General features: G+C 38.0%; 2 pseudogenes; both read left to right on the top strand.

The window, feature by feature from the left end:
• LOC112095380 overlaps window positions 1–2,264 on the top strand; it is a 73,316-nt pseudogene extending 71,052 nt beyond the window's left edge.
• A 3,100-nt stretch (window positions 2,265–5,364) lies between these two features.
• LOC21387083 lies at window positions 5,365–7,380 on the top strand (annotated as a pseudogene).
• Window positions 7,381–9,781: the final 2,401 nt, after the last annotated feature.

Genomic DNA, 9,781 nt, shown 5'->3' on the forward strand with positions numbered 1-9,781 from the left:
CATGGATTGATGTCTTGTTCGATCAGTTGAAGGGAGCTACCACGTTTTTGAAGACCGACCTTCGATCGGAGTATCACCAGCTTAATATTAGAGAAGAAGACATTTTCAGGACGGCATTCAAAACTCAGTATGGACACTACGAATTCTCAGTGATGCCATTTGGACTTACAAATGCCCCAGCAGCGTTTTTGGACCTGATGAACAGAGTCTTCAGATCCTACTTAGATAAATTTGTTATTGTTTTTATCGATGACATCCTTATATACTCACGAAATCCACAGGAGCACGCAGAACATTTGAGGATCGCACTACACATGTTGAAGAAACATCAGCTATATGCGAAGTTTTCTAAGTGCGAGTTCTGATTAGATAAAGTCCATTTCCTTGGACATGTAGTATCCAAGGAAAAAATCACCGTGGATCCAGCAAAGATTGAAACGGTTGAGAAGTGGCCAGTTCCAAAGAGTTTTACAGAAATTCGAAGTTTTCTAGGATTGGAAGGGTATTATAGAAGGTTTGCGGAGGGATTTGCTCATCTTGCAGCTCCTCTCACTGCCTTAACCAAAAAAGATAGAAGGTATGAATGGACAGATAAATGTGAGCAGAGTTTTAGAGAGATCAAGAGAAGGTTAACTAGTGCTCCAGTACTCACAATTCTAGATGAGGGAGAAAAATTTAACATCTACAGTGATGCTTCAAAAACAGGGCTAGGAGCCGTGTTGATGCAACATGGCAGGGTCATTGCGTACGCATCTCGGCAACTGAAGGATCACAAGCGCAATTACCTGACGCATGATCTTGTGCTAGCTACAGTAGTCTTTGCGCTCAAGTTATGGTGGCATTACTTGTATGGAGTTCAATGCCAAATTTATACGGACCATCAGAGCCTAAAGTACTTCTTCACGCAGAAGGAGCTTAATATGAGACAGAGACGATGGCTTGAACTTGTGAAGGACTATGATTGTGAAATCCTTTATCATCCAGGTAAAGCCAATTGTGTAGCAGACGCCTTGAGTAGAAATCCAGCACTGCAGACTCCAGTGGAGACCGAATTGTTGCCCAAACAGCTTCGACAAGATATTAATCTCCTAGATCTTGAGTTAATCTCTGGTAAGCTAGCTTTTCTGAGATTGCAGCCCATGCTACAAGATGAGATACGAGAAGCTCAGAAAGGCGATCCAAATATGGATAGATACAGGATGGTGATGGTAGAGAATGCAAAGTCAAATTTCAGCCTGTCAGAGGACGGAATTCTCTTGTACCAAATAAGAATTTGTGTACCGGATCAAGAAGGGATTAAGAAGCAGATACTAGCAGAAGTGCACAACACGCCATATGCCGTACACCCAGGTGCCACCAAAATGTATCAAGACTTGAAGCAACATTTTTGGTGGAAGCGAATGAAGAACAACATAGTTGATTATGTTAGTCGTTGCTTGACATGCCAGAAGGTCAAAGCAGAACATCAGAGACCAGCTGGTAAATTACAGCCACTAGAGATTCCAGAATGGAAGTGGGAACACTTAACCATGGATTTTGTGACCGGACTTCCGAGAACCAGTGACGGATATGATGCCACCTGGGTAGTAGTGGATCGGTTAACGAAATCAGTGCATTTCATTCCAATCAAAATAACTTACTCCTTAGAGAGGTTAGCTAAGTTATACGTGGCTAAGGTAGTAAAGCTACACGGAGTACCAGTTAGTATAGTGTCGGACAAAGACAGCTGATTTACCTCTAATTTTTGGAGAAGTGTTCAGGAAGCGATGGGGTCAGAATTACGCTATAACACAGCGTTTCAAACCCAGACGGATTAACAATCAGAGAGAACAATCCAGACCCTCGAAGATATGCTTCGAGCCTACGCTGTGGACTTCAAGGGCGCATGGAGTATGAAGTTGCCATTGATCAAATTTTTGTATAATAACAGTTATCAAGCTTCCATCGACATGGCTTCGTATGAAGCACTTTACGAAAGGAAGTGTAGATCCCCAGTTCATTGGTATGACACTCGGAAAAAACAGCTTCACAAGACAGAATTCGTTCAAGAGGCCATTGAGACAGTACAGAAGATCCACAGAAGATTAAAGACGGCTCAGAGCCGGCAAAAGAGTTATGCAGATAAACGCCGGAGACCCTTGAAATTTTCTGTGGGGGACTTCGTATTCCTGAAAGTCGCACCAATAAAGGGTGTGATGCGTTTTGGAAAGAAAGGTAAGCTGAGCCCACGGTACATAGGACCTTTCGAGATCATTGCAAAATAGGAGAGGTAGCTTACCAACTAGCTCTGCCGCCAAATTTAGCTTCAGTACACAATCTGTTTCAAGGAGATGTTATGTAGAAACTTTATGTACGGGGTAAAATTTCTCGAAAAGTGTAAAGTTATAATACGAATATTTTTACAAAGAAAATTCGTAAATATCAGTTGTGAATAGTGAAATATCAGTTAAAAGTTAGAAATTTTAGTGGATATATTTTAGTTATAAAAAATTGAAATATTTGATAAGTGATTAAATGACCAGTTAGAAAAATAGTAGAAATATTATAGGTAAGGAAAACAACAAAAGTTCCTGAAACAAGATTTTCCCGAGTTAGTTAAAGCGGGAAACTGCTCAAAAACCAATACCGCGAGGGTACGCATTTTGAGTAATTCTGAATCAATTAAAATGAGAACTTCAGAAAAAAAATTGACTAATGAGATACCCAAGAGAATTGGGTTCAACATGAGAAGTTTGACCCAGGGTACTCGACAGTCCAGAAAAGCAGTATAGAACCTGTACCGGGTGTGAGATTATCGGTACCGGAAAGAGACTCGTTTTGAAAAACGGAAAGTTTGGTCTCGACAAGAAAAATGTGGGGAACATAGAACCACTCAAATTAAGTGTTAAACTTAAATAGAATTAGTAAAATTAAATTATGAGAATTAAAGTAATTTTCCTTAATTTAGAAAGTAATATTAGATATTATTAGAAATATTATTATAATATTCATTACATTCTAAAAAGAGGCCCACGGAAGCACATTAGAAGCAAAATGTGTTTTCTTTCCTAAGTGTGGCCAAGAGAATAGAGAAAAGAGGGAAAAGAGAGAAAATCAAGAGAAAACTAAGGAATCGCATGTTTTTGCCGAAATTCCTTCCGTTCAGTCCGGTAGAAACATAACCCGAGGCATTCTAGCGGAGAATCTCAACTTTTAAATGTTAGATTTTGGATTTTTAATGAGAAACTGCATGCTTTTTCGTTTTGATGAATAGTAACTCATATCGAAAAAAATCTGTAAAACTGAAAAACGAAACCGAGGTTTTGTCGAAAATTGTGATAGGAGTCTAACATGAAAGTATTGAAACGAATGAATAAAATTTTTTGGATTAACACTAAAAATCTGAAAAACCCTAGAAATGGAGGAAATGTGTTTTTGTTCAATTTATGGTGGAATCTGTGTTCAGGAATGTGAATCTTGACTCCAGGTACCGAAATCGGAAATGGAATGAGTTATTGAAAACTTGGGAAACGAGAAAAATAAGGCAAAAATCTGCCAAAATTTCCTAAAATCTAGTTAGTAAGCAATGAGTTAGTAATTCGATTCTAGAGAACGAATAGCAGTTTTAAAGCTCAGAAACGAATAGATTAAGATTCAGAGACCGAGATACACAAATATGTGTAAATTGCCTCTTGAGCTAGAATTCGGCCTTAAGGGGAAAAAGTTCAGAAACGAGTTTGAAATTAGATTTAAGAATCTAAGTATGAGGAATTGTGATTTGGAATAGGAAATTGATACCTATTTCCATGAAACAGGTTTTGGCACGAGAGCCGAAGCAACAGGAAAAAACTTCAAGCAAGTGGGAATCCTAGCGGATTATCTGTAAGTATAGACATATATGTTTATCTAGACTCAAGTAAGCTGTAATTAGACTTAAAACTATGAATTTACTTATGTTCCGAAGTCCATGTGATTATACGTGTTTGGAGGGCTTAGTGCTCTAGATTGCAGAAGGGCAACATATGGCTACCCTTATGCACAGCTAAAGTATGCAAGAAGTATTATGCATTTTATGTTAGCATGTGCACGTAGAGAAACGTTGCATATCATTCAGTAAAGTTTTTGACACTTTGAAATGAAAAACCCAAAGTTCAGAAATGTAAAAAGACTGACGGGTCGCTGGCCTCCCAAGGGAAGAAATCTCAAAGAGAAGAGATTCCGGCTAGACCAGACAGTAAACAGGGGCCCAGGCCGACAGTAACAAGCAAAGTAAGCAGGGGCCCAGGCTCACAGAAGTAAGAATAGAAAGACAGAAAGCAATTTAACGCATGTTTTACACGAGCATATTTGCATCATAACTCGTAATGTAATTTTTACTAGTTTATGACGTATGCACGTTTATACTTGCTGAGCGTTAGCTTATCAGTTTACTCGCGTGCAGGTAACAAAGGTAAGCAGTCAGCCATATAGTGGCTTTGCTTGATGGACAGGTGGAGGCAAGATGGCGGAAATGTCATGGGTACACAGGAGTGGTCTCCACTACGCTCGCTTAGAAAATAAATTCCGCTGCAGATTAATGTAACATAGAACACTAGTATGTATGTTCAGTTTTAAGAAAAAAGGATATTACAACCATTGTCTTAGTAAAGAACAACAGACTGTAATAAGTTAAGACAAGTTTTCGGGGACTAGTTGATATCCGAATCCTTAAAGTAATTGCAAGACATGTTATTAGCATAATGACATAACATGTTAAGAACCCGAGGGTTAAAGTAAAGAAAAAAAAATTACCCGAATATGAACGTAATTTTAAAGAGACTATAGTCTAAAAATGCATAATGGATTAGACTATAACTTAGCCTATTAGTAATAGTATAAGGCATGACGACCGCGCTGCAAGGGCGCGAGTCGTCACAGCTGAAAATTGGGATTTGTTTGCAAAATATAAAGTTTATAATACAAAATGCATTAAAACCCAACATTACTCTAGCCCTTCTGATTATATCTTTACCTTGTAAATAATATATATATATATATAAAAAAACCTTGTAAATAATATATATATATATATATGTATTTTATATATATATATATATATATATTTATTGAAGAATATTTTAGAGGCCGTCAAATGAAAAAAGTTGCTTTAAAATTCTTTTTAATGCTAAAATAGTTTCTTTTCTCATTAGCAGCAAATAATATCCAGAAACACGCTTTCATAATTAAATAAGTTTTCATAAGTCAAAATATTAGCATTCTTTTTCAATACCAAAAAAATACATTGTCAACAAATAGTAATGACATCTTATCCCAAATAATTACAACATTATGTATCTTTACTACATAAGCCTAGTTCACTCAAACAATTTTCCATCACCTATTTGCATGGCTGCCAAACTACTCTTTTGCAACATTTTTCTCCTCGTTATCATCTTCGTCTCTTCTCCTATTCTTTCAACAAGCTCCACTACTATAAAGGCTAATACATCACATGAAGCCATCTGCAACTCCACTCCTTACCCTTCTGACTGCAGAGCCACTCTGCCACTTAATCAATCGGGCACCATACATGTCTACTCACGATTTTTTGTTCAAAAATCTGTAACGGTTGCAAACCACTTCCTTGCCTTACTAAACTCATTCCTCAAAACCCGACGTCCCCCATTGCCCGAGACCACCATCCGCGCGCTCCAAGATTGTCACCTCCTCGGTGAGCTAACCCTGGAAACTCTCTCCAAAACCTACCAAACCATAAACTTCACAAACTCCTTGGACGTGTTTGAGGCTGACGACTTGCAGACGTCGCTCAGTGCTGTTTTGACGAATCAACAAACGTGTTTGGACGGTCTTGAAGAAGTGACATCCGCCGCAAGTGTGAGAAATGCTTTGTCTGTTCCTCTCTCTATAGGGACCAAGCTATATAGCATATCTCTTGCACTTTTCAAGCATGGTTGGGTTGATGATGACGCAGAGGATAGTGACAATGACAAAGTACTTCCAAGTGCTACAAGAAGGAGGACGCTTCAGATCACGAGTACTAATTTGGAGGGTGTTTTGGTGAGCCAAATGGTGGTGGTGAACAAAAATGGCAGAGGGAATTTCACCACCATTAGTGAGGCTATAAATGCGGCGCCAAACAACACTGCAATCGGTAATAGGAATAGCACTACGTACTTTGGAATTTATGTGGTTAGGGGAGTTTATGAGGAGCATGTTTCTATACCAAGGAACAAGCATAATTTGATGTTGATTGGGGATGGAATTAACAAGACTGTAATCACCGGCAATCGGAACGTGGTTGACGGGTGGACTACATTTAATTCGGCGACATTTGGTGAGCTTAATTTAGATGTAATATTTATGTTTTCGGTTCACAAAAACTAAACACTCAAAATTTTGTCATATAACATGAGAAAGTTTTTGTGTTTTGTTATGCTTAGTATATTTTTATTTTTTTTAATTGTATGAATAAAGAAACGAAAATATATACATATTCCTTAACTATTAATAAACAAAACTAATTAAAAATCTCTCGGCAGCTGTAGCTGGCCAAGGATTTGTTGGCATAAACATAACGTTCCGAAACACAGCCGGAGCCATCAAGCACCAAGCAGTGGCACTCCGAAACAACGCCGACTTGTCTGCATTCTATAGATGCAGCTTCGAAGGCTACCAAGACACTTTATACACGCACTCCCTCCGGCAATTCTACAGAGGCTGCGACATCTACGGCACAATTGATCTTTGGCAATGCGGCCGTCGTTCTCCAGAACTGCAACATTTACGCGAGGCTGCCGCTTCGGAACCAATTCAATGCCATTACAGCGCAAGGAAGAACCGACCCGAATCAAAACACGGGGACCTCAATCCACAATTGCAAAATAAGGGCGGCAAGTGACTTGGCCACTAATAATGGTACTACAAGAACGTACCTAGGAAGGCCATGGCAGCAATATTCTCGAACAGCTTATATGCAATCTTATATGGATAGTTTAATTGACCCTGCTGGCTGGAAAGAATGGTCTGGGAATTTTGCTCTTACTACTTTGTACTATGCAGAATTCAATAATTCAGGACCAGGGTCTAACACTAGTAGTAGGGTCACTTGGCCGGGTTACCGTGTGATAAGTGCGACAGATGCTGTGAATTTCACTGTGTCGAATTTCATTGTGGGAGATGCTTGGTTGACTGCAACTACAGGAGTGCCGTATACCGCTGGATTACTTTGAGTTGTACTGCTATTTCCTTTTTTTTTTTCAATGTTAAAATAATCGATAGGTGGTCATCTCACCCGAGTGTCCTTACCCTGGTGGAATGGTAAGGGTCCTGGACTGCTGCCATTTTGCGCCTTTAACCACTATCTGCCCAAGGTTCATATAAGCCCACCGGTTCATGGAGTCTACTTTTTTTTATCTGAGTTCATAGAGTCTACTTATATTTCTTTAGTTGTGTTATATGTAATGTTTCATCGCTTTTTATTTTTAATTTTTTGTTTATAGTCTAGAGGTTTTCATGTAGTTAAATATGGGGGAGAAATGGATTAAATTTGATTATATAAATAGGACCAAGTTATCTACTAAATTTGTACTCCGAAAAGTACTAAATGTGTTATTATTTTTATTTGTTTTAATGTTTATATAAATAGATCGAATTACAATTAGAGCATCATGTGACAATTCATAAAGGTTCTATCCTCAAAGGGAAAGGGCCTTCCCGTTTCGGCCGGTTGTGAGCCAGGAGAAATTTGAACCCCAACATCATAGTTCGTAGCTCCGTGCTCTAATCCTATGAGCCACAATGCCTACTCCGTTTCCATCGGATCTATTTTCAGGAGTACTTAACGAAAGAAACCTTTTCTTTCCCTGATAAAGGAGATGTGAAAGCATCTTTCTCTACATAAAAATGGTGCGTTCCTTGGTGTGAAGTGAGAGTGATCCAATTCTATTTTTGTTCAATCTTTTATATTACAAAAGAAAAGAATAGAAAAAAAGTTATTGGCCATATGCATGCCTGGCTGGTGTCCAATAGCAGACATCAAGGTTGAATTCAATGTGGCTTCTCATATAGGTTCACTAGTCCTTTGTTCTGCGAAACACCTATTATTTTTTAGCAAGTTATGGATAGGATGACAATGTGTTAAAGGACGACATCATTCAGAAATTAAGAAAAAGTACGAAAACTTTGTCTTTGATTTTTTTTTCTAATTAATGCTTATCTATTATAGATTAACATTAATTTAACAGACATGGATAATAAAGAAGACTGATGTTCATTCATTTAATCTCTCCATCTAGCTAATAATTTAAGAAGTTATTTCATTTTGAAGTTCTCATATGTAACACTAAATTTGTAACTTCATGTATAATTAAGCACAAAATGTAGCCTGCTCAATAATTAAACATGTTTAATTATGTTAATTGTGTATATTAGTGTGTCTAAAATTGATTTTTTCTAATTAATCTTGTGATCAAAGTTTGAGTTTTCGAGTTATTTTAAGGACTCATAAATTACTTTCAGTTTTTCAATTTTCACCCCAAAAATTTTTAAAAGATGTGTTTGAAGTTTTAGAATTTTAATTTCTTATAAGATGTGTTTGAAAGGCTTAGAATATTTGAAATAGGGCATGTGATAGCTCGTTGGAAAGACCTGGATGTCTATTTTCATTATAAACCAGTTTTCTACCCTCTGGTAACACGTAATACGGTTTGTACGTGTTTCTGTAACTGACGTTAAATCAGCCCAGGTATGAGATTAAAGGACTCACCAAGTTGAAGCACTCCTTTTAGATAATCCAAGTTTGATTAAATGAAGAATTGTGCTGATAGAAGGCAACTTTGTCTTATTAAGAGTTTCACCGTGCAAAGGAATCACTCGTTTTGGTGTGAAAGGGAAACTTGCGCTAAGATACATTTGACCATTCCAAATCGTGCAATGAGTCGGTGTTGTTGGTTATCGCCTCACCTTACCTCCTGAGTTATCTCACGTGTACAATGTGTTCCATGTTTATATGCTTTGTGAGTGTAAACCCGATCCGGAAGCTATTATGCATGGTACAACGTGCCGATCCAGTATAACACAACTTACGAGGAAGCACCAGTTTAGATTCTCGACCGGAAGAGGAAGAGTTTACGCCGTCGTGAGATACCATTAGTGAAAGTGTTGTGGCAGCACCATGGTGTTAAGGAAGCGACGTGGGAACTAGAAGCAACGATGCAAAAGCGATATCTATACCTGTTTATATCCTAAGGTAAGCTCAAATTTTGAGGGTGAAATTCCTTAAGAGGGTAGAGCTGTAGCGCCTTCAAGAATTAAACATGTTTAATTATGTTAATTGAGTATATTAGTGTGCCTAAAATTATTTTTTTCTAATTAATCTTGTGATTAAAGATTAAGTTTTTGAGTTATTTTAAGGACTTATAAATTACTTTCAGTTTTTCAATTTTCACCCAAAAGTTTTTGAAAATACACTTAATTTCAATGTATTTTCTTGTATTTTTCCCTATTTCTTTTTCCTTTTTCTTTCTTTTTCCTTTTCTTTTCTTACTTTTCTTTTTCTTTCTCCCTTCCATTCCTTCTCGTGGCTGCCCAACCCACTTTCTCTCTCTTTCTTTCTTTCTTTCATTTTATTCTCTCTCTCTCCTCTGGTTCTCCACGGCAACTCCCTCTCTCTCTTTCTTCCTTCACCGCCAGCCACCACTCCTTCCCTCTCTCCGGCCACCTCTCTCTCTTTGGGTCTCTCTCTCTCCTCCCTCTCTCTCTCTCTCTCTCTCTCTCTCTGTGGCTGGGTTTGCCGAAACAAGAA

This window comes from Morus notabilis, unplaced genomic scaffold, assembly GCF_000414095.1.
Source record: "Morus notabilis unplaced genomic scaffold, ASM41409v2 Scaffold834, whole genome shotgun sequence".
In the NCBI taxonomy this organism is placed as follows: domain Eukaryota; kingdom Viridiplantae; phylum Streptophyta; class Magnoliopsida; order Rosales; family Moraceae; genus Morus; species Morus notabilis.